The sequence below is a fragment of the Monodelphis domestica genome, chromosome 2 (genome assembly GCF_027887165.1).
Source record: "Monodelphis domestica isolate mMonDom1 chromosome 2, mMonDom1.pri, whole genome shotgun sequence".
NCBI classification, from domain to species: domain Eukaryota; kingdom Metazoa; phylum Chordata; class Mammalia; order Didelphimorphia; family Didelphidae; genus Monodelphis; species Monodelphis domestica.
The window spans coordinates 191,727,318-191,747,533 of NC_077228.1; the positions used below are offsets into that span (position 1 = coordinate 191,727,318).

At 37.8% G+C, this 20,216-nt stretch overlaps 1 protein-coding gene across 2 annotated transcripts in view; it reads left to right on the top strand.

Annotated features, from left to right (window-relative positions):
* Nucleotides 1–817: 817 nt before the first annotated feature.
* TOB1 (transducer of ERBB2, 1) overlaps nucleotides 818–20,216 on the top strand; it is a 37,964-nt gene continuing 18,565 nt past the window's right edge. Inside the window, exons 1-2 of one of the 2 annotated variants that reach the window (XM_056816601.1) lie at nucleotides 818–1,026; nucleotides 9,704–9,790. The gene's annotated coding sequence lies outside the window, so the exon portion shown is untranslated. The remainder of the gene's footprint in view (nucleotides 1,027–9,703; nucleotides 9,791–20,216) is intronic. The other variant, XM_007481865.3, reaches the window with a different exon arrangement.

Genomic DNA, 20,216 nt, shown 5'->3' on the forward strand with positions numbered 1-20,216 from the left:
AGACTTGAGCCTAGAGATGGGAGGTCCTGTGTTTAAATTAGACCACAGATAGTTCCTAGCTATGTGACCCTAGGCAAGTCATTTGAGTCCCATTGCCTAGCCCTTACTTCTCTTCTGCCTTGGAACTGATATTTAGTATCAATTCCTTTTTTTTTTAAACCCTTGCCTTCCATCTTAGAATCAATACTGTTTATTGGTTCCAAGGCAGAAGAGCAATAAGGGCTAGGCAATAGGGATTAAGTGACTTGCCCAGGGTCTCACAACTAGGAAGTATCTGAGGCCAGGTTTGAACCCAGGACCTCCCATCTCTTGGAGTGGCTTTCAATCCACTGAGCCATCCAGCTGCCCCTAGTATCAATTCTAAGACATAAGTTAAGGATTTAAAAAAAGAAAAAAGATGAGAGACAGAGTATTGTGTTTAAGAAATTGCAAAGTAGGCCAGGATAGCCAGATTGTATGGTACACAGAAGAGGAGCAAAATGTAAGAAGGCTGGAAAGGTTAGAAGGAGCCAAGCAATGAAGGTCTTTAAAAGCCAAGCAGGGATTTTAGATTTGATCCTGAAATAGGGAGCCACTGGAGCTCATTAACCAAGGGGGTGCCACGTGGTTTATTTTTTAGAAACATCATCTTGGCAACTGAGTTGAGGATAGTTTGGAGAAAGGAGACTTGAGGCATGAAGACCAAGTAGGAGGTTATTGCAGTAACCCAGGTGAGAGGTGACAGAGGCCTGAACTAGGGGTGTGGTAGAATAAATAGAGAAAAGGGGGCATGTAGGAGAGATGTCATAAAGGTAAAAACAACACAATTTGGCAACAAATTGAATATGTGGGATGAGTGAGACTGAGTCAAAGATGGCCCCAGAGATCTAAGTCTTGGTGACAGAATATGATGATACCCTTGGCAGTAATGGGAAAGTTCAGAAGGGAGAAGGATTTGGGAGGAAAAATAATGAGTCCTGCTCTGGCCAAGACCCTGACTTCAGAATTTCTTCATCTACACCTAATGACCAGTTGGTCCTAAGAGAGGTGAGTTGACTGTGCTGTTTGTTACACTCCTTTACCTGCTCAAGAGAGGACTCAAACTGAGCATTCCATTGGCTAGAACTTCTGGGTCCAGATCACTTTTGTGTTTGGGGAGACTTCTATGCTTTAGGAAAGTGGCAAACTCAAAGCCACTCAGATATTCCATATGTTTTATGATCATTGTGTTATTAAGTGCTTTTTATTTACTTACTGATTCTATATTAAGAACAAAAATGATGTGTTCAATATTCCAACATGAGTGCCTGCTTCTGCTGGGAACCAATTCCAGTATACCAAAATCACAGGACTGGCATTCATTGAAATACAGCAATTCAAAGGAATATAGAGTTAGCCAGAAGGTGGGGACTCATAGCTAATTTTGATTGGGGAATCTTAAATTCATACACCCAGAGGTTAATGAGTGGCATTGCCCAATAGAGAGAGTTGGAATTGAGGGATAGAAAGATTTGGATTTTCTTATAATCTAAAATAATCCCACTGGATTTATTCAGCAATTCTACTCCAATGGGGCATAGGTCAGCCTCCGGGGTGGGAATGAGTGAGACTCCCCAGTTAATAATGTTGATGATTAGTGGCTAAAGATAAATCTCTAATATCTCAACAACTGGCAAAATATTTCTTGGAAATTCACTTTATTTTATAAGGAGGCTTACTTAGGTGTTTTGTTGGGAAGTATGCCTGTTGTGCCAAAAGAAAATATGTTAATAATTTTAAGTTTTTATATTTAAAAAGGAGTATAAGAAATAGTCTATGTCTTTGAGGAGTTTACAATCTCACTGGTGATTCAAAATGAACCCACATGAAACAATAATAAACAATAAACAGAAGAAAATATATTGGCTAAGGAACAAAAAGCTTATGATAAAAGGTTCTAGGTGTGTAAAGAGACACATTATTGTTTTGGTAATTATTGAATAAACTTCCCCAAACATTTTATTGTTGATACCATAGATCTTCTGGGTCCAGGGCCCATAGCTTTGAATTCACATGCAGATCAAGTTCAGTCCTGGGGAAAATTGACTTCCAGAGAGAAAACTTGGATTCTTTTTTCATTGTGACTAGATCTTGATGTCCTTTAACTTGGGTCTCTGGGGAGAAAATCACTTAAAGCTTAAGTTTGGCTAATGGCTAGAATTTTCCAAAAAAGGAAAAGAGAGGTACGCAATGTACAATGTAGATCGGATATTGGACATCCATTTATTTTCCCCAATACCAAAAAGAAGCACATAACACAAATATAGCAACCTATAGCTCCTATTACATTGTCTCAGAAGGTTGATACTTCACAATAAAACACAAGATACTTAGTGGGATGGTTAAATAAATAAACATTTCATCTTTACTTCATCTCTGCACTGTCCGAACAATCCCTCAAGATTCGTGCCTTCTGGCCAGTCAGGCCAGAGTTTGTGTTCATCATCTCCACCTGTTCATCTTCTCTAAGAAGGTTACATTTACAGAAATCTCATGCCAATCAGCTCTCTCAAAGGTGACAAGGACTTCCAAATCCCTTAAACTCATGAGGCTGTCCTTAAGGTTAGAAAACATCCACCTCGGGATTGTCATTTGTTCACCTGTGCTTAGAGAATGAAACACAAGTAGAAGAGACAACTGTGGGTAAAAGTGCCAGGCTTCAAGTTCACCTGGACAGCACACTGTTAGGGGGAGGGGAAGTAGAAAGAGGAATCACTCTCCTCACCTTCATGGGAAGTCAGAGAGAAGGAGGGAGAAAGAGACAGAGAGAGACAGAGACAGAGAGACACAGAGAGAGAGAGAGACAGAGAGAGAGTGTCTCATGCCATTTATTCTGGAGAAAGGAGGAAAAAATAAAGAGCAAATGTGTCTTCCTGACACAGTGTCCAATGAAGAGATTGTTTAATTATTTAAAAACTCGAAGTGTTTTAGCACTGAGCCAGCACATATTGCCCAAGGAAAGTAGACCAGAAGAGCCCAACCCAGTTTCACACATACTTCATGGAATAGCCCCTTGCCACACTGACTTTGCTGATTGTCACAAAGCCTTTAGTTCAATTCTGCACTCATGGCATATTTGTGTATTGAAAATATTTAAAGTAAGGGATAGCTAAGTGGCTCAGTGGATTAAGAGCCAGGCCTAGAAACTAGAAGTTCTGGGTTCAAGTGTAACTTTAGATACTTCCTAGTTATGATATTCTGGGCAAGTCACTTAACCCCCATTGCCTAGCCCTTACTCCTCTACTGCCTTAGAACCTGATACAAAACTGATTTTAAAATGGAAGGCATGGGTTTAAAAAAAAAAGAAAAAAAATTAAGTAGGCCCAAGAAGAGGGAGAATATTAAAGTAGTTGATATCCATGTGGAAAACTGTTCTCTTTGTAAAACACACTGCTAGCACAATAATAAAAATTTGATATAAAATGTGCTATTTTTCAGAGAGACAATTACATACTTTACGATTCTTCCCAGAGTTAAATCCATAATCATCTTTTCTAAGTAGAGTTAAATATGACATCTGAATTTAAAAATATTAAATTAAATTAAATAATTAAAAAGGGAGTTGAACTAGAGCATCTTATTAACCATGTGAGATAATGGATGACATTAGGCTCACTGAAAGACATATTGAGCAGCTCATACAGTAGAATCTCTTTAAAATGATAACAAAATGTCACTTGGATTTGATAAATGTAAAATTCTTTGAGTATTGCATGGAAAGGTAGGGATTGAAAGCTTCAAGATAGAGGTCACATTCAACTCTTACATAGATGAAGATGTTTCTTACACATATAATTTTGTTTCTTCCAGATAAGACATATCAAACACAAAGATACCAAAAAGAAGTTTGTAACTGAATATGTTAAGAGACTTGCTAGCATTCTGAAATCAAAGCTAAATAGGAAGAACATATTTAATAATGAATACCTACTTATGCAATATTAACATAACAGATACTTTCAGAACAATAATATCAATGAGAACAGATTTGGAAAGCATGCTAACAAAACTCCATGTTATTTTAAAATTACATATAAATATACATACACATATATGAATTATATATATATAAATATAAAATAAAATTTTAATTTACTTTTCATTCAGCAAAAAAAGCTGCCTTTCCACCTTTCCCTCCAACTGAAAAAGAAATTTCTATTACAAACACATATAACCAATCAAAAAAAATTTCTCCATTGACCATGTTTAAAACAAAAGTCTCATTCTCCACTCATTCTATATCTTTCACTTCTGTATCACAAGGTGTGGATAGCATCTCTCATCACTAGTGTTTAGGAATTGTGGTTAGTCACTACACTGATCAGAATTCCTGATTTTTTTTCAGTTATCCGTCTTTATAAAATTGTTAACATTTTATAAATTATTCTCCTGGTTCTGCTCATTTCACTTTGTATCAGCTCATTTAAGTCTTCCCAGGTTTCTCTGAAATCTTCCCCTTCATAATTTATTACGCTGTAGTTGATATTCCATCACATTTATGTGTCATTTCTTGTTCATTCATTCCTCATTTGATGGATACCCCCCTTGGTTTCCAATTCTTTGCTACTACAGAAAGAGCTGCTGTAAATATTTTTGTATATCCTTATTTAGAGTTTGTTTTGCTTAGAACAAATTTCTTCCTTAATCTACCCTTTCTCTAACTGCTCCTTTCTCCCTTCCCGCCCCCCCCCCCTCCATTTTCCCATTGAGTGAAATGCACTTCTTCACCTAACCCTGTGTGTCTATCTCTCCTTTGACCAATTCAGATGAAAATGAGATTCAGGGTAGCTAGGTAACTAAGTGGGTAGAGCACTAGGCCTAGAGAAGGAAGGTCCTGGGGTTCAAATGTGATCTCAGACATGTGCTAGCTTTGTGATCCTAGACAAGTCATTTAACCTCAATTGCCTAGCCCTTGCCACTCTTTTGCTTGGAACTCATATTGATTCTAAGACAGAAGTTAAAGTTTAAAAAAAAAAAGAAAAAGAAAGTGAGATTTGTGTCAATTGCTCCATACCACCATTCCTTCTGCTTTGTTTATATAGATTTCTACTTGTGAACTCCTCTTATTAGATTTTTTTTTCTCATTTTATCTCTCTTCTCTCACTTAAATGTATTCTTTCCCCCCCTCCCTTTCCATTCTTTTAAGATCATCAAGAAAAAACAGAACCACTCCCAGACCTTCTGTCTAATTAGACTCCCTCTGTGATCCCTAATGATAATAGGGTTAAATAAGGACATATGTAATATCTTCCCACATTAGAATGTAAGCAGTTTAGCCTTGTTTAATCCCTTATGGTTGTTCATTCAGGTTTACCTTTTTATGTTTTTCTTAATTCCTATGTTTGCACCTCCAGGGTTCTAGGAAGCCCTGGTTTGTTTTTTTGTTTTTGTTTTTTATTCATCAAAAATCCTTGGAAACCCTCTATTTCAATAATGATCTATTTTCTCCCTAGTAGGATTATACTCAATTTTTCTGGATAAGTTGCTCTTGGTTATAAGTCTATATCCCTTGCCTTCTGGCCTGTTGTATTCTAAGTTCTCCACTCCCTTGTAGTGGGCTGCTAAATCATGACTGCAGCTCTGCAGTATTTGATTTTTTTCCCCCTCTTGGCTGCTTGAAGTATTTTTTCTTTGACCTGGAAGCTCTGGGTTTGGATTATAATATTCTTGTGTATTTCATTTTGGGATTTCCTTCAGGCAGTGGTGGGTGGATTCTTCCTATTTTTGTTCTGCCCACTGGTTCTAAGAGATGTAGGTACTTTTCTTGATTTCTGAGATTTCTTGAAATATGATGTGTAGGCTTTGCCTTTCATTATGACTTTTAGGTATTCCAATGATACCTAAATTTTTTCTTTCCAATCTGTTTTCCTGGTCCTGGTTTTTGCTATGAGATACCTTACATTTTTAAAATTTTTGTTATGTTTTTTTACCTTAATATTTCTTTTTGTCTTCTCTTAGTTCATTTTAATTTTCAGGGAGTTTGTCACTTGGACAAGGTTTTGTACTTCATGTGCCAGGCTATTCATTCCCTTATCAATTCCTCCTCCTGTAGTTCTCATTTGTTTTCTAATTTTTCCCTCTAGCATTTTCATATCATTTGTTAAAATATCTTAAACTTTTCAAAACTCCTGCTTCATCTCTTCTAGGAATTCTAATTGAACTAGACCCAAGCTCTGTTTTAATTTGAGGTTTTATTTTGTAGGAATTTTGGAGTCATTCGTTTCTTCTGGGTTTAGGTCTCAAGGGTCCCTAACACTATAGTAACTGTTTTTATGATGATATTCTTTTTGGTTTGCTCATTTTTCCAGCTACATTTCCTAATTTTAAATTTCCTTTTGGGCTAGACTCTTAGCATTTCTGGAAGAAATGTCTGGACTACCCCTTGTGTTGTTTTCTTGGGGGGTATTGGGTATTATGCTATTCCCAGATCTCAGAGTCAGCTGAGCCTGGGGACCAGGAAATTTTGAGTGCTCCCAAAGTGGTTTGATCTAGGGCAAAATCTGATTGTTGACCCTCTGGTCTGAGCCCTGCACACTTCTGATCTCAGTTTGTGTTTGAGGAAGAGGCTTGCTCTTTAGTCTACTCTGCATGGCCCTGAGGCCATGTGGTAAGCAACAAAGCTGCCAGTTGGTACTTGTTCCTTTGCCCTACACAAGTTTAGACCCCTATATTCTGAATCTGGAACTTCATCTTGCCCTGGTGCACAGTCTCTCTTGCTCTGAAACGTTCCAAATGGCTTGCTTCTGGGTAGACCCTCATCATCGGGGATTGCTGTATTTCTTGCTACTCTGCCATATTTTTTTCCAGAATCCATATTTTATTAATGAAACACAGGATTCATCATCCTAAGACAGACAGAGAAAGATTAGAACATTCTTACCAAAAAGGATGAAGAAAATTCATTCTTCGAGGATACACTAAACTAGTCAACAATCTAAATAAATGCTTTTGGAATAAGAAGACCACTTCACCAAATAGTAAAAGCCAGTGCTGGGTTGTTCTTTATTCTTCTTTTTCAAAGAGGACCCATGACATTACAGAGTGATGTCTTGCTTTGCATATGAATTGGATTTAAGTGAGGCAAAGTTGCACAATCATCAGCCTCACTCTGTGTTCCAGAGTCAATCAAATCCAGTGGCAAGAAAAAAGTCAGGACAACTAATGATGGCCCAGGATACAGGAGATGACCTTAGAGTTTTCTTTACCTTACCAGACTCCATAGCACCTGCTTCAGTCATCTTCATGGCCATTAAAACAAATTGCTTTCATCTGCCCATTCCACCAGGGGAAGTCTTCACATGCTTGGAGTAGTCATCTCTCCAATTCACTGATGGGTTTGAGGCTGATCAGTTACCCTGAACCTAGTTGAACCTATCTACCAAGAGGGGTGTGGGTACTAAGCATGCTACAGCTTCTTCGAGGTGAGAGTTGGGTGAAAGGTGGACACCAATGGATGATGAGCAACCCTAAAAAGGGTTGAGCAAAATCCCTCACACTACAGGTGCCAATCCTCCCAGAACATCCCATATACCCCAAAGATGAGTATATACGAATGGATTTATTGAATGTACTTGAAAGTGGTTTATCTCCTAATCGAGCCAATGAAATGTCTCTAATGAGGTGGGGGGGGGGGCATGCCAGTGAAGATTTAAATCCTATGTGAGTTTTCTCTATCTGATTCTAATCCAATCACATAGAACCTTTGGGGAGCTAGTTTCCAGTCAGGAGTGACTCAAGGGTTAGACCATGTGAAGATAAAAAGTGTTCTAATAGGCTACAAAGCCAAAAGAACTGATGACTCAGGAGTTGTAGAGCTGGAATTGAGTGTGTATATAAAAGAGATGACCTGCCCATCTCTCAATCACTTTTCTTTGCAATTTTGAAAGGGCAGAACTGCTGGAGCTGTTTTGGTTGGGAAGGGGCAGTTTGTCTACATTACCCAGCCCAACAGCCATGTATCCATTAGCACATACCACCTGTATTTTATGTGCATGTGTGTGTGTGTATTTTCCTGATTCACCTAGAGATGTATGAATTTTCTAAGATAGGTATACTCAGGTGATCTGACAACTTTCGAGAGATCTCAAGGTTCCATCAGAAGTCTCACTGATGACCAGAAGTGGTAAGAGTGGCCATTGGAACAGAGGTCACCAACAGCAATAGAAGTTTCTGCAAATGGAGGAAGAAAGAGTCACTTCCTTAAGGAGCCCAGACTTAACTATATTCTATGTCATTTAGCACATATTAAATACATATGATATACATTAGAAGCTCACTACATTTTTTTAGTTTTTTAGTTTTTTATTTATTTTAAAAATTCTGATTTTTATATGTAGAGTTCCAAACTCTCTCCTTCCCACACCTCCTCCATCCATCGAGAAGATAAGCAATATGATATCAACTATACATGTGAAATCATGACATTTTGCCAAAAATAAGCAAGAAAAATCAAAATGAAAAAATTTGAGAGTCTCACTTCTTTTAATAGACTGACAGATGATGACATATCCCCAAACAACAAATTTAGACCTCAAAGTATCTTGGATAACTCAACCAATAAATTGCACCATCACAAAGGAAACTATTGTCCAAAAAAATCTGGTTTTAACAATGAACCACAACAACTTAAGAGCAGAAGACTTCTAGTTGAGATGGCAACAGGAACAGTTACAAAGGAGCCTAGATCTTCCATATATATTCCAAAAGAAATTGAAAAAGAGCCCTGGACTGAATAATGACCAAGAAATACAAAGGAAAACTAGAGTTTTTTCAAGATTTCTTCTTCCCACTGTTACACAAAAAGATTGAAAACTTCCAATACTTTAATGTATAGACACAATATAAAAGGTAAAAAGCAATGGCAGGAGACTACAAAAGGCAATAAACCCTGACCCTGTCACAAAGTCCCAAATCAGAAATAGAGTCTGGAAGATATAAGTGGGAAAAGACCGTGATCTCCTGAGCAAACCTATGAAGAAATATCATGGGTCAAGATACTTGTCAGAGGCAAACCTAGAAGAAAAGAACAACTCCATACCAATGACAAACAAAGCTTCAGAGGGAGAAAAATTACTCGACCATAAGAACTATAAAAGTACACTATCTGGAAGAAATGAAGTAAATTATAGATATATAGAAATATATAACATCTATGCATATTTTGTAAAAACACACACACACACATACAATAAAAGCTCTCCAGGTAAGAATTGTAAGGAAAATAAATAGCTTAGAAGAGGAAGTGGAAAATCTTACTAAAGTATATGAAAACTCATAGTTTGGAATTTAACATTTTATTTTGAACTTTGTTCCTCTTGTTTAATTGTTGGCATTTGTGATTATAACCCTTGGTCTTGAACTGCTACACTCCAGGTTTACAAGGACCAGGTTCAACCTTGGTGCAAGTCTGAAAAAATACCCTCTCCTTGACTTATCGGGCCTTTACTCAGAATTCCCTATTGAAAGACTCAGAATATAGCTCCAAAAAAAATCCATATATGTGGATTCAGAAGTTCCCAAATTATATATAAGTACTTAAGGTAAAAATGAAAATATCAGACAGGACAGCCTTGATTCTGCTCCATGGAGGATGTGCAAGAACCTATAAATAATGTAGCAAAACACATAAAAGAAATCTTAGCAATCGACACAATTCTCCTCTTCCAATGTGTTCCATTTTCCACAGGCTCTAAAAGTCATCCAAATTCATAGCATCATCCTGTTATTTGGATTTCCTTTATAAGGAGAATGAAGAGGGCAGCTGCTGCATTAAGTAAGTTATCTGACACTGTCCCAGTATACCTATCCCAAGGGCTCCAATGAGCTTTCCGAACTGAAAACAGAGACCACTGGATCTTGAGGCACCCCAGTTTGACTTACAGGGATAAAATATATTTTTTGGGAGAAGAGTAAAAGGGATTGATTAAATGACTTCTCTATCAACTTGATGGATTTGCACACAAGGTGATAAGCCTTTGGGATCCTGATCATATTTTACTAAAGAGACCCTGAACCTACTCCTTTACATCTCCTCTATCTAGGCTGAAGCTCAGTGGTAATTATGATTTTGTTGACTTGGACACCTGTGAGATCAGTGTTTGAGGAGGACTATCCCATTTCTTCTGGCCTATTGTGATTGAGCCAGCATTTCCCTGAAGCAACTTCTCACCCACAACATGGGGAAGTTTTACCTGAAAGAAACCAAAGTTGCCTCAGGACCTGATTGGCCCCAACTTCCTTGAGGCAGCTTCCTGGTCATCTAGGGTATAAATGCAGCATAGTACAAATTCAGCTAGAATTCCTGGAAGAGATAAAGCAAGAAGGGGTTCCATATAATGCCTATAGTATAAATAGGGGTGCTTTTAAATGTATCATTCCAATTTTGAGTGCACAAGAAGCAACTCTATGCATAACTTGTAATATGGATATAATAGGAAAAATTCACCTCAGCTTTCAATAAACTCATCGGAACTCATCAGAAGACCTGAGTTCAAATCCAGCCCATTTGATCTTGAACAAGTCACTCAGCCTCCCTGGGCCTCAGTTTTCTCGTCTGTGTATAGCATTCTCTTGCATACTTCCCCAACTTGCTTTGGGTCCCCAGGTGGCAGATGCTCAGAACGGCATCCCTTGCAAGCTGTTCTCAGCAGAAACATTTATGAGGATGCCATAGTAAGAACAATAAGTATAAAACATTTCTCTAATAACCTTGGGATGTAATCTCCCATAAATGCATGTCTATAGGAAGAAGAATCATCTAGGACTCAGAATACAATGGCAGCCAAGCCACATGTGCCAAAACCAATGAACAATTCTGAAACATCAAGCTGGGAAGCTTTTTCTATCTTCATATAGTCCTCCCTGCAACCCAGTTCTTTATCATCAGGGCTGGCTCTCTTGAGTCAATAGCCAGAAAAGTTCTCTAGTGCCAAGAGTCATTGCTATCTCTCTTGAGTGACTGCCTTCTATTTCTGTGCCTGTCTAGGGTTTATGTCTCTTCTCCTTTCACTGTGTCTCAAACTCTCAACAGGCTGAATTCCCATGGTTTCTCATGGCTAGTGGAGGAGGAAAGAGGGAAATCCTTTACTCTGCTCCAGAAAGTGCCCTAGTCTGGATTCTTCCAGAGGACCCAAGGCTTAGTTACTGAAAGCCTCCAGGAGAGTAGTTAATATATTTTCTTGGTCAATCATTGTTCCCTTTTGATTATCTTAGAAAAAGTTCAGATTTCATAAAGGGATCAGAGCTCAGAAGCATCTCTACAGTTAGTTGTACATCTCCTTAGCACTTTGTGATTATATTCTGACTTTTCTGGGCTACCAGTTGATCAGGGATCAATTTCCCTTCATCAAAAATTAACTAGATGGCCTCTGAGATGCCTTCTCGTTCTAGTTCTCTGATAATATAAGAAACAAATGGTTCAAGTCTTCTTTTTAAAAAACAAACAAACATTAATTGGGGTTCTTTCCCATAAAGATTTATATACATATATATAAAATAATAAAAAAAATTTCTGTCCATTTATTAAGCAACCATAACATAAAACAGGTAAATTTCTAAACAACACTATGAAATCATTGTGTTTTTTTCTTACCATAGTTTACTATGACTGAAACTAAGTGTATACATGTAAAGAATGGAGAAGAGGAGGGAATGAGCATCTATATAGCACCTACTACCTTGCTACACACTTTCCAAATATGATCTCAACCCTGCAAGATTGGTGCTATTATTATTTCCTTTTTAAAAGTTGGGTAAAGAGGTTAAGGTGATTTACCAGTGTCACATAGCATAACATGATAAGCATTTGAGGCCAAATTTGAACTCAGATCTTCTAGGCACTATATTACTAGCTGCCTCTGTATTTAATATTTAAGCACACGTGACTATTGTTATTTCTGTATTTATTTAAAGGGTGCTTATATACCATAGAAATAATAATGACTACAATAATGACTCAGATCTTCATCTATGATCATCTGAGAATAATGGAAGGATATTTGAGTACCTGGTTTGGACTTTTGCATACTGTAGGGACAGGGAGTTGGGAACAGGTCACACGATGGTATTTTTCCCATCTATCTCACCATACTCCTTCATCAGTAGGCACTTTTTCCAAAAAGGAAATGGACTTTCTTGAAGTTACCTCTTTACTCATCTTCTATTTAACAAATATGGGTTATGTTTACATGTAATTGAATAGGAAGTGCCTAGCGCCCCAATAGCAGGAGGGAAGAAAAAAAGCCAAATTCTGGTGTTTTCTCAGGCATAAATATTGCTGCATTTAGTCTTTCTTGTTTTAAAAGTGGGCTGATATGGATTTGGATCTGTGATTTCACTGAGGAACTCTTAGTGAAGAAACTCCCTCTACCAATATAGATCATAGCTTTCTTTACAATGTATACACTTAGAGTTCCATTGGGCATTGGGATTTTTTTTTAACCCTTACTTTCTGTCTTAGTAACAACTTTAAGAGAAAAGGGCAAGAGTTAGGCAAATGGGGTTAAGTGACTTGCTCAGGGTCATATAGCTAGGAAGTGTCTGGGGTCAGATTTGAACCCAGGACCTCCCAACTCCAGGCCTGGCATGCCATCTACTGTGCCTGGGGATTGAGATGTTAAGTGACTCACCCAGAGTCACACAGTCAATATTTGTCAGAACTTGATCCCAGGTCTTTCTGACCCTAAGACCAGCTCTTCAACATACCTATAGAATGCTTCCTAATTAATGGAATATACAAGAAGCAAATGGTTTGCTTGTTTTAATTCGTACCTTGTGAGTTTAAATATATTAAGAAGCTTTAAGACAGGAAATTTTAGAGGTGGGGAGGGCCTATGGTGAGTGCCCTCCATAATTGTCTAAAAATTAGTTGACAGGTTTAAAAATATTAGTGCTATTTTATGTTGGGAATATATTGCCTTATAATTTTCCAATTAGAGTATGCGAGGACACACACCCTGATCATGCTGACTTACCTGTAGCCCTTCTCAGGTTACAAGAAACAAAACTGAGAATATGAGAATGAGTTTAGCCCAGAAATCAAGCAGTTGCTTTATCATTCTTATAATTCATAGAATGGCAGAAATGAAAAGGATCTTATAGATTACCTATGTCAAAACCTCTAATTTACAAATGAGAAAAATAAACCAGAGAAAGGAAAGACCTTTTCAAGGTCCAAAACCTTTATTAGCATGGAGCAAGCAAGGCTGCAACCTCTGGATGCTACATAAAGAAAGGCCACATTTTCTCCCTAGGAGGGCACACTTCTTCCCCTTGGCAACTGTTGGCCCCGTGCCTCACCTCAACATCCTCTACCACCATGCAGTACAACCGCTACCCCCTGGGTCCCTTCACCATGACACCCTTCTCCTGGGGTCAGCTTTGCACTTTCATTCCACTTTCTAGCCCTTTCAGGGGAGAGGGTCAGAAATTAGGTCACTGCCTCTCTTTCTGTGACTGCCCCCTGCCCACTGTCCTATTAAGTGCTTGGGCAACTTGCCCCAGTGATGGCAGAGGTATCTTCAAGGTGACTAGTACGTAATCTTTTGAAAACCTCAGAACATTATTTTCAGTCCATTTCTCTTTTCCCCAATGTTACCGGCACAGAAATGCAAAATCTAAGTTGGGGAAGGAGGAACTGCAGAAGTCAATCAGTCAAACTTATATCTGAATTAGTATCCCCTCTACAATAGACCTAATAAGTGGCTACAGAGGCTAAGTGGCAGAGATGTGGAGAGAGAGCATTCTGGGTATGGAAGACAGGTTTTCAAGTTTCTTGGAATTCATAGTATTTGTCACTTGTCACAGCACAGTAAGAAATTGCTTTCATGTTTCCTTATTAGGTAGTTCAGTGACTTGAACACCAGGCATAAGAAAGACTCTTCTGCCTAAGTTCAAAGCTAGCCTTAGATATTTGCTAGCTGTGGGACCCATAGCAAGCCATTTAAGGCTGTTGGCCTCAGTTTCCTCATCTTTAAAATGAGCTGGAGAAGGAAATGGCAAATCACTCCAATGAATTTGCCAGGAAAATGCCAAATAGTGTCACAGTCAGACAACAAAAACAACAAATTAGTGTCCAGTTCTTGGCTACTACAAAAAGTGTTGCTATAAATATTTTTGTGTCCATGGATACTTTCCTTCTACCTTTTACTTCCTTAGGTTATTTGTCTATTATTAGTATTATTGAATTACAGGGTCTATAAAATTTCCACTGTCTTTTTTAATGTAGCTTAAGATCTCATTAGGTTTCTTGGCTGACATTGATGTATTCTGAGCTTGAGGTCCACTGAAACCCCCAGATCTTTTTCAGATGACTACTATCTAACCATATCTCCCCCATCATTCTTATGAAATTGATTTTTTGGGAGCACAAAGATAATTCTTTTTTTTTAACCCTTACCTTCTGTCTTAGAATCAATAGTGTATATTGGTTCCAAGGCAGAAGAGCACTAAAGGCTAAGCAATGGGGGTTAAGTGACTTGCCCAGGGTCACACAGCTAGGAAGTGTCTGAGGCCAGAATTAAACCTAGCACCATCTCTAGGCCTGGCCCTCAATCCACTGAACCACTCAGCTACCCCCCACAAACTTCATCTTATTAGATTTGTCCCCACAGTCTAACCTGTTATGATTTGAGAGTCTCGCCTCTATTGCTCCATTTGTCATCCTTCCCTCTCCTCTTAGGATAATAGGCATATTTCAAAGCATGCTCTCTATTCTTTCAGCTCAGTCAAGTGATTTTTTAAAATGATAAAAAGCCTAGAACCAAGCCTAGCCCCTGAGGTGCTCTGCCAGAGAGCTCCTTCCAAGATAATATCAAGCCATTAATGACTAGTGTTGGGATTTAGCCATTCAGTCAGCCCTGAATCTACTTAACTTGTCTATGTCTCTTACCTTGTCCACAAAAACAGCACAAAAGTCATAGTCAAATGTATTTCTATACAATGCAGTTGTAGAACACAGAATTTGGAGTTAGCAAGGTGGAACAGTGGCTAGTGGTGGGCCTGAGTCAGGAAGACTAAGCCCTTGATTCTCTGTCTTTCCATCTTTTTCAGAGGGTTGCCTCAACTCTTTCCTATTACTAGCTCCTTCCCTATTGCCTACAAATATATCTGTATCCCCTCCATACTTAAATAAACTCTCATTCTGATCATTCTGGCTAGATATGATCCAATATCTCTCTTTCTTTGGAGACAGCTAATGGCCAGATGGATAGAGCAGTGGGCCTGGAGCCAAGAAAACCAGAAATCAAATTTGGCTTCAGAAGTGTATGAGCTGTGTGACCCTGAGCAGGTCACTTAATCTCTGTTTGCCTCAGTTTCTTCAGCTGTAAAATGGGATTCAGAATGCTTATCCACTTCCCCTTTCACTGTTATCAGCTCAATCTTAAGAAAATTGACACTTAGTACCTCCACTTCCTCTTACTCTTGCCATCTGGTTTCTGATCTCATCTTTCAAATGAAACTGCTCTCTCCAAAATTAGGAATGATCTCTTAAATACACATGGCCCTTTCTCAGTTCTCATCCTCTTTAACATTATTAATAACCTGCTCCTGGATAGTTTCTCCTCTTTAGATTTCCATGACATCATTCTTTGCTGGTTTTCTTGGAAATTGTCTAACCATTCTTTCTCAGTCTCCTTTGCTAGCACTTCATTCATGTCTTCACTACTAATAGTAAGTACGGCAGCCCCAAGGCTCTGTCTTGAGTCCCTTTTTTCCTCTCTGTTTTACCTGATGATCCCATTAGCTCCCACGTGTTCAATTAGCATCTTTGTGCAAATGACTCCAGATCTATAGATTTAGCACTCACTTCCCTCCAAAACTATATAAACAACTATCTTTTGGATATTTCAGATTAGATGTCCTCTAGGCATTTTACACTCAACAGGTCTAATACAGCTCTCACTGTCTTTCCTCAAAAACTATCACCTCTTCTAAAATTCCTTATAATTTTCTTTAAAAAAAAAAAAAACCTTTATCTTCCATATTAGAATAAGTACCGTGTATTGGTTCCAAGACAGAAGAGCAGTAAGGGCTAGGCATTGAATGTAAAGTGACTTGCCTAAGGTCACATATCCCTATAATTTTCAAGGGCCCCACCATCTTCTGTGTTTACTCAGGCTTACAACCTCTACATCATCATTGATTCCTTGATCCAACTTAGCACCAAATTTTGTTGTTTCTAGTTTTACCACATATCCCATATATAAACATTTCTCTCTACTCACATAGCCCCAAACTCCTAAGTTTAAGCCCTCAGTACCTCTTTATTTAAAAAAACATTTACCTTCCACCTTGGAATTAATACTATGTATTGGTTCCAAAGCAGAAGAGTGGTAAGGAGTAGACATTTGGAGTTAAGCGACTTGCCCAGGGTCACACAGCTGGAAAGTATCTGTCTGAGGTCAGATTTGAACCCAGGTCCTCCCAGCTACAGGTCTGGCTCCCTATTCATTGAGCCATCCAGCTCACTTAGATGGTATATGTTGTCAAGCACTTTGTTAAACACTTTGCAATTGTTATCTCATTTGTTCCTCACAGCCACCCTAGGAGGTGGGTACTATTATTATCTCCATTCTAAAAATGGGGAAACTAAGGCAAAAAGAGGTTAAGTGACTTGCCCAGGGTGAATCACATAGTTAATTAAGTGTCTGAGGTCTAATTTGAACCCAGGTCTTCCTGATTCCAAGTCAAGTCCTCTGTCTACTGTTCTACCTAGCTGCTCATATCTAATCAACTGCTAAGTCTTGTCAACTCTCCACAATGTCTCTCACATCTGTCCCCATTTTTCTGTTCATACAATCCTTACTTTATTTAGCAAGTCAATAATAAATGCTTGCAGATCCTATTTCTGACCCTTACCACCTCTTATCAGGGCTACTTTTCATTGGCCACCCATCTTCCAATCTCTTCCTTCTCCAATCCGTCCTCCACAGAGCTGCCAAAATATTCTTTCTAAAACACAAAGCTGCCCTTGTAAATCTCCTAATCAGGAAACTTCAATTGCTCCTTATAGCCTCTTGAATTAAATACAAACTTTTCAACTTGGCATTTAAACCCCTCCACAATTTGGCTTCAGTCTATCTTTGCTGGCGTGTTGCTTAATACTCCCTCCCTACACATTATGTTCTAGCCAGACTCACCTACTTACTGTTCTCTGAACTTGGCCTTTGCACAGGCTGTTCCCTATAAATGAAAAGGGTATCAAAAATCAGTTGCAGAAAACTAACTTAATTCTAAGGAATTGGTAGGTCAAAGAACAAATTGAAGAAATGATAATTTCATTAAATATAATAACAACAATGAGACGGATGGCATGTCAAATTTTTTGAGATGTAGCCAAAGCAGGATTTAGGGGGATTGTTTATATCTCTAAACATTTTTATTAACATAAAAGAGAAATAACATCAAATGTTTTGGAATGTACCTGGAAAATGCTAGAAAACCAATAAATTTTAAAATACCAATTAAACCACAAAATAGAAGTCTTTAAAATTAAGGAAGAAGTTAGCAAAATTAGAAATAAAACTCATTGAGTTACTAAAATTGGAACCTTTTTCTTTAAAAAAAATCAATAAAACATAAAAATTAGATAACTTGATTAAAAGAAGATGAAAAGTCAAATTAGCAGTATCAAAAAGAAAAAAGGAAAACCACAACAAATGAAAAAGAAATATTAAAAAGAGAATATTATTAGAAAATATTTGCCCAACTAGGTTACAGTAAAACCAACAACTCAAATGAAAGAAATGACTATTTACAACACTATTAAATTCCCTAATTAAGAGAACAAGAAATAAGAGAATTTAAACAACTTAAATTTCAGAAGTCAAACAAGCTATAAATTGACTTCCAAAGGAAAAAAATTCTAAGACCACATGGATTCATAAGTAAATTCTATCAAACATTCAAAGAACAATTCCAATACTATGTAAACTTTTCACAAAAATAGCAAAAGTGATCTTATCAAATTGCTTGTATGATCCCAAAGAGAATCTCGATCTATAAACCAGGCAGAGGGGCAGTTAGGTGGCTCAAAGAGTAGAGAGCCAGGCCTAGAGAAGGGAAAAGTCCTAGTTTCAAATCTGGCCCCAGACACTTCCTAGCTCTGTGACCCTGAGCAAGTCACTTAATCCCAATTGCCTACTTACTGTTCTTCTGCCTTGGAAGGAGTACTTAGTATCAATTCAAAGACAGAAAGTAAAGGTTTACAAAAAAGTCAAAGCAGAAAAAGAAAACTATAGAGCACTTTCCCTGATGAATGTTGATGCAAAAAATTTAAATCAAATATGAGCAAAGAGGCTAAAACAGCATCAACACAAAGATTTTAAACTATGATGGGGTTGAATTTGTACTATGTATGTAGAGTTGGTTATTGGGAAAACTATAAACTTACTTAAACATTGATAGCAATAGTTTTAAATTAAATCATATGATGCAGAAAAAGCTCCTAAAAAATACCATACCCATGTCTGGTAAAAAATATACACATAGCAAAATGGTAGAGAAGGTACATGCATCTGTCTGATCTCTATCAAATTACCTTCCAAAATGGCACCTCAGAATGAATTCTAGAGCAGCATGGCCCACAAAAAAATGAGGTAAGGTGATTTGTCAGCCCAAAATAACTTAGAAGACCAGCATGAAGGATCTAGTAGCCCAGGGTGGAGGTGGAGTGCAAAGCAGCATGTTAGGGCAAGCCCTACTGTGGCAACAGGCCTTGGGCAAAGCTGAGGCAGCAGTAAATGCTTCTGGAGCTCTCAGCCACAGATGGTAAAGGGGGTTGAACAACTGTTCTGATGGAGATTATAGGGGTCCCGTCGCTGGTTTTTGTTGTACTGCCCATACACAGATCCAGGAAGCAGTCCTGGGGCACACTCTCAGGGGGAGGAAGAGCACTAGCAGACACCAGCACTTGCTGCCACAGGGGAGCTCGGGACTTTGGTCAGAGTTCAGAGGCAGAAAAGAGTACTTATGGTTACCCCCAGACTAGAGCATAAACTAGAGAGGATTAAACATACCTCCTCTTACATCATACCACTGTGTAATTATTGAAAGCAGACAGATTCCCATAGTCAGATCTGAAGTCAGCTCCACAAAAAATCTGAAGCTTGGAACAGTTCTTCCTTCACCTCATTTACAGAGCCCATATCTAATAGGTTTGGGTTTTTTTTTTTAATTAAAAAAAAGGAAAAGACTAGAAAATGAGTAAACAGTAAAAAAAGAAAGTTAGCATAGAAAGTTATTTTGGTGACAGGGAAGATAAAAAAAGAAAAGAAAAGAAAAGAAAAAGAAAACAAAATCAATATTCCTTCATCCAAAACCTCAAAAAAATGGTTTCAAGCCCAAAAAGAATTAATGTAGGAGCTAAAAAGGGGTTTTAAGAATCAAATAAGAGAAGTAGAAGAAAAATTGGGGGAAAGAAATGAGAGTGATACAGAAAAATCATGGAAAAAAAGAGTCAACTGCTTGAAGGAAACATAAAAAAAAATACTGAAGAAAAAATACCTTAAAAAATAGAATAGGTCAACTGACAAAAGAAGTATGAAATCCAATGAAGAGAAGAATTTAGAAAGCAGAACTGACCATATGGAAAAAGGGGTATACAAATTCACTGAGGAATATTTTAGCCAAACTCCAGAATCCCCAGGTCAAGGGGAAAATATTGCAAATAGCCAATATGAAACAATCCAAATATTGTAGACCCACGGTGAGGATAACACAAGATTTGGCAGCTTCTACATTAAAGCATTGGACCACCTAAAATATGATATTCCAGAGGGCCAGGAATCACTTATCTAGCAAAACTGAGCATAATCCTTTAATGGATATTCAGTGAAATAGAGACTATCAAAAATTCCTGATAGAAAGACCAGAGCTGAATGGAACATTTGACTCTTAAATATAAGACTCAGGAGAAGCACAAAAAGGTAAACAGGAAAGAAAAATCAAAAGACATTCAAGAAGTTTAAACTGTGTACATGCCTATGTGGGGAGATGATTTTTGTAACTTCAAAGAACTTTATCATTATTAGGGCAGTTAGAAGGAGTAAACATAGAAGGCAAAGGTGTGGGTTGAAAATGATGGGATAATACAAAAAAAATTAAAATTAAGGCATGAGAAAGAGGAATGCATTGGGAAGGGGGAAATAGAATAGGGTAAATTATCAAATATAATAGAAACATAAAAGAGCTTTTACAGT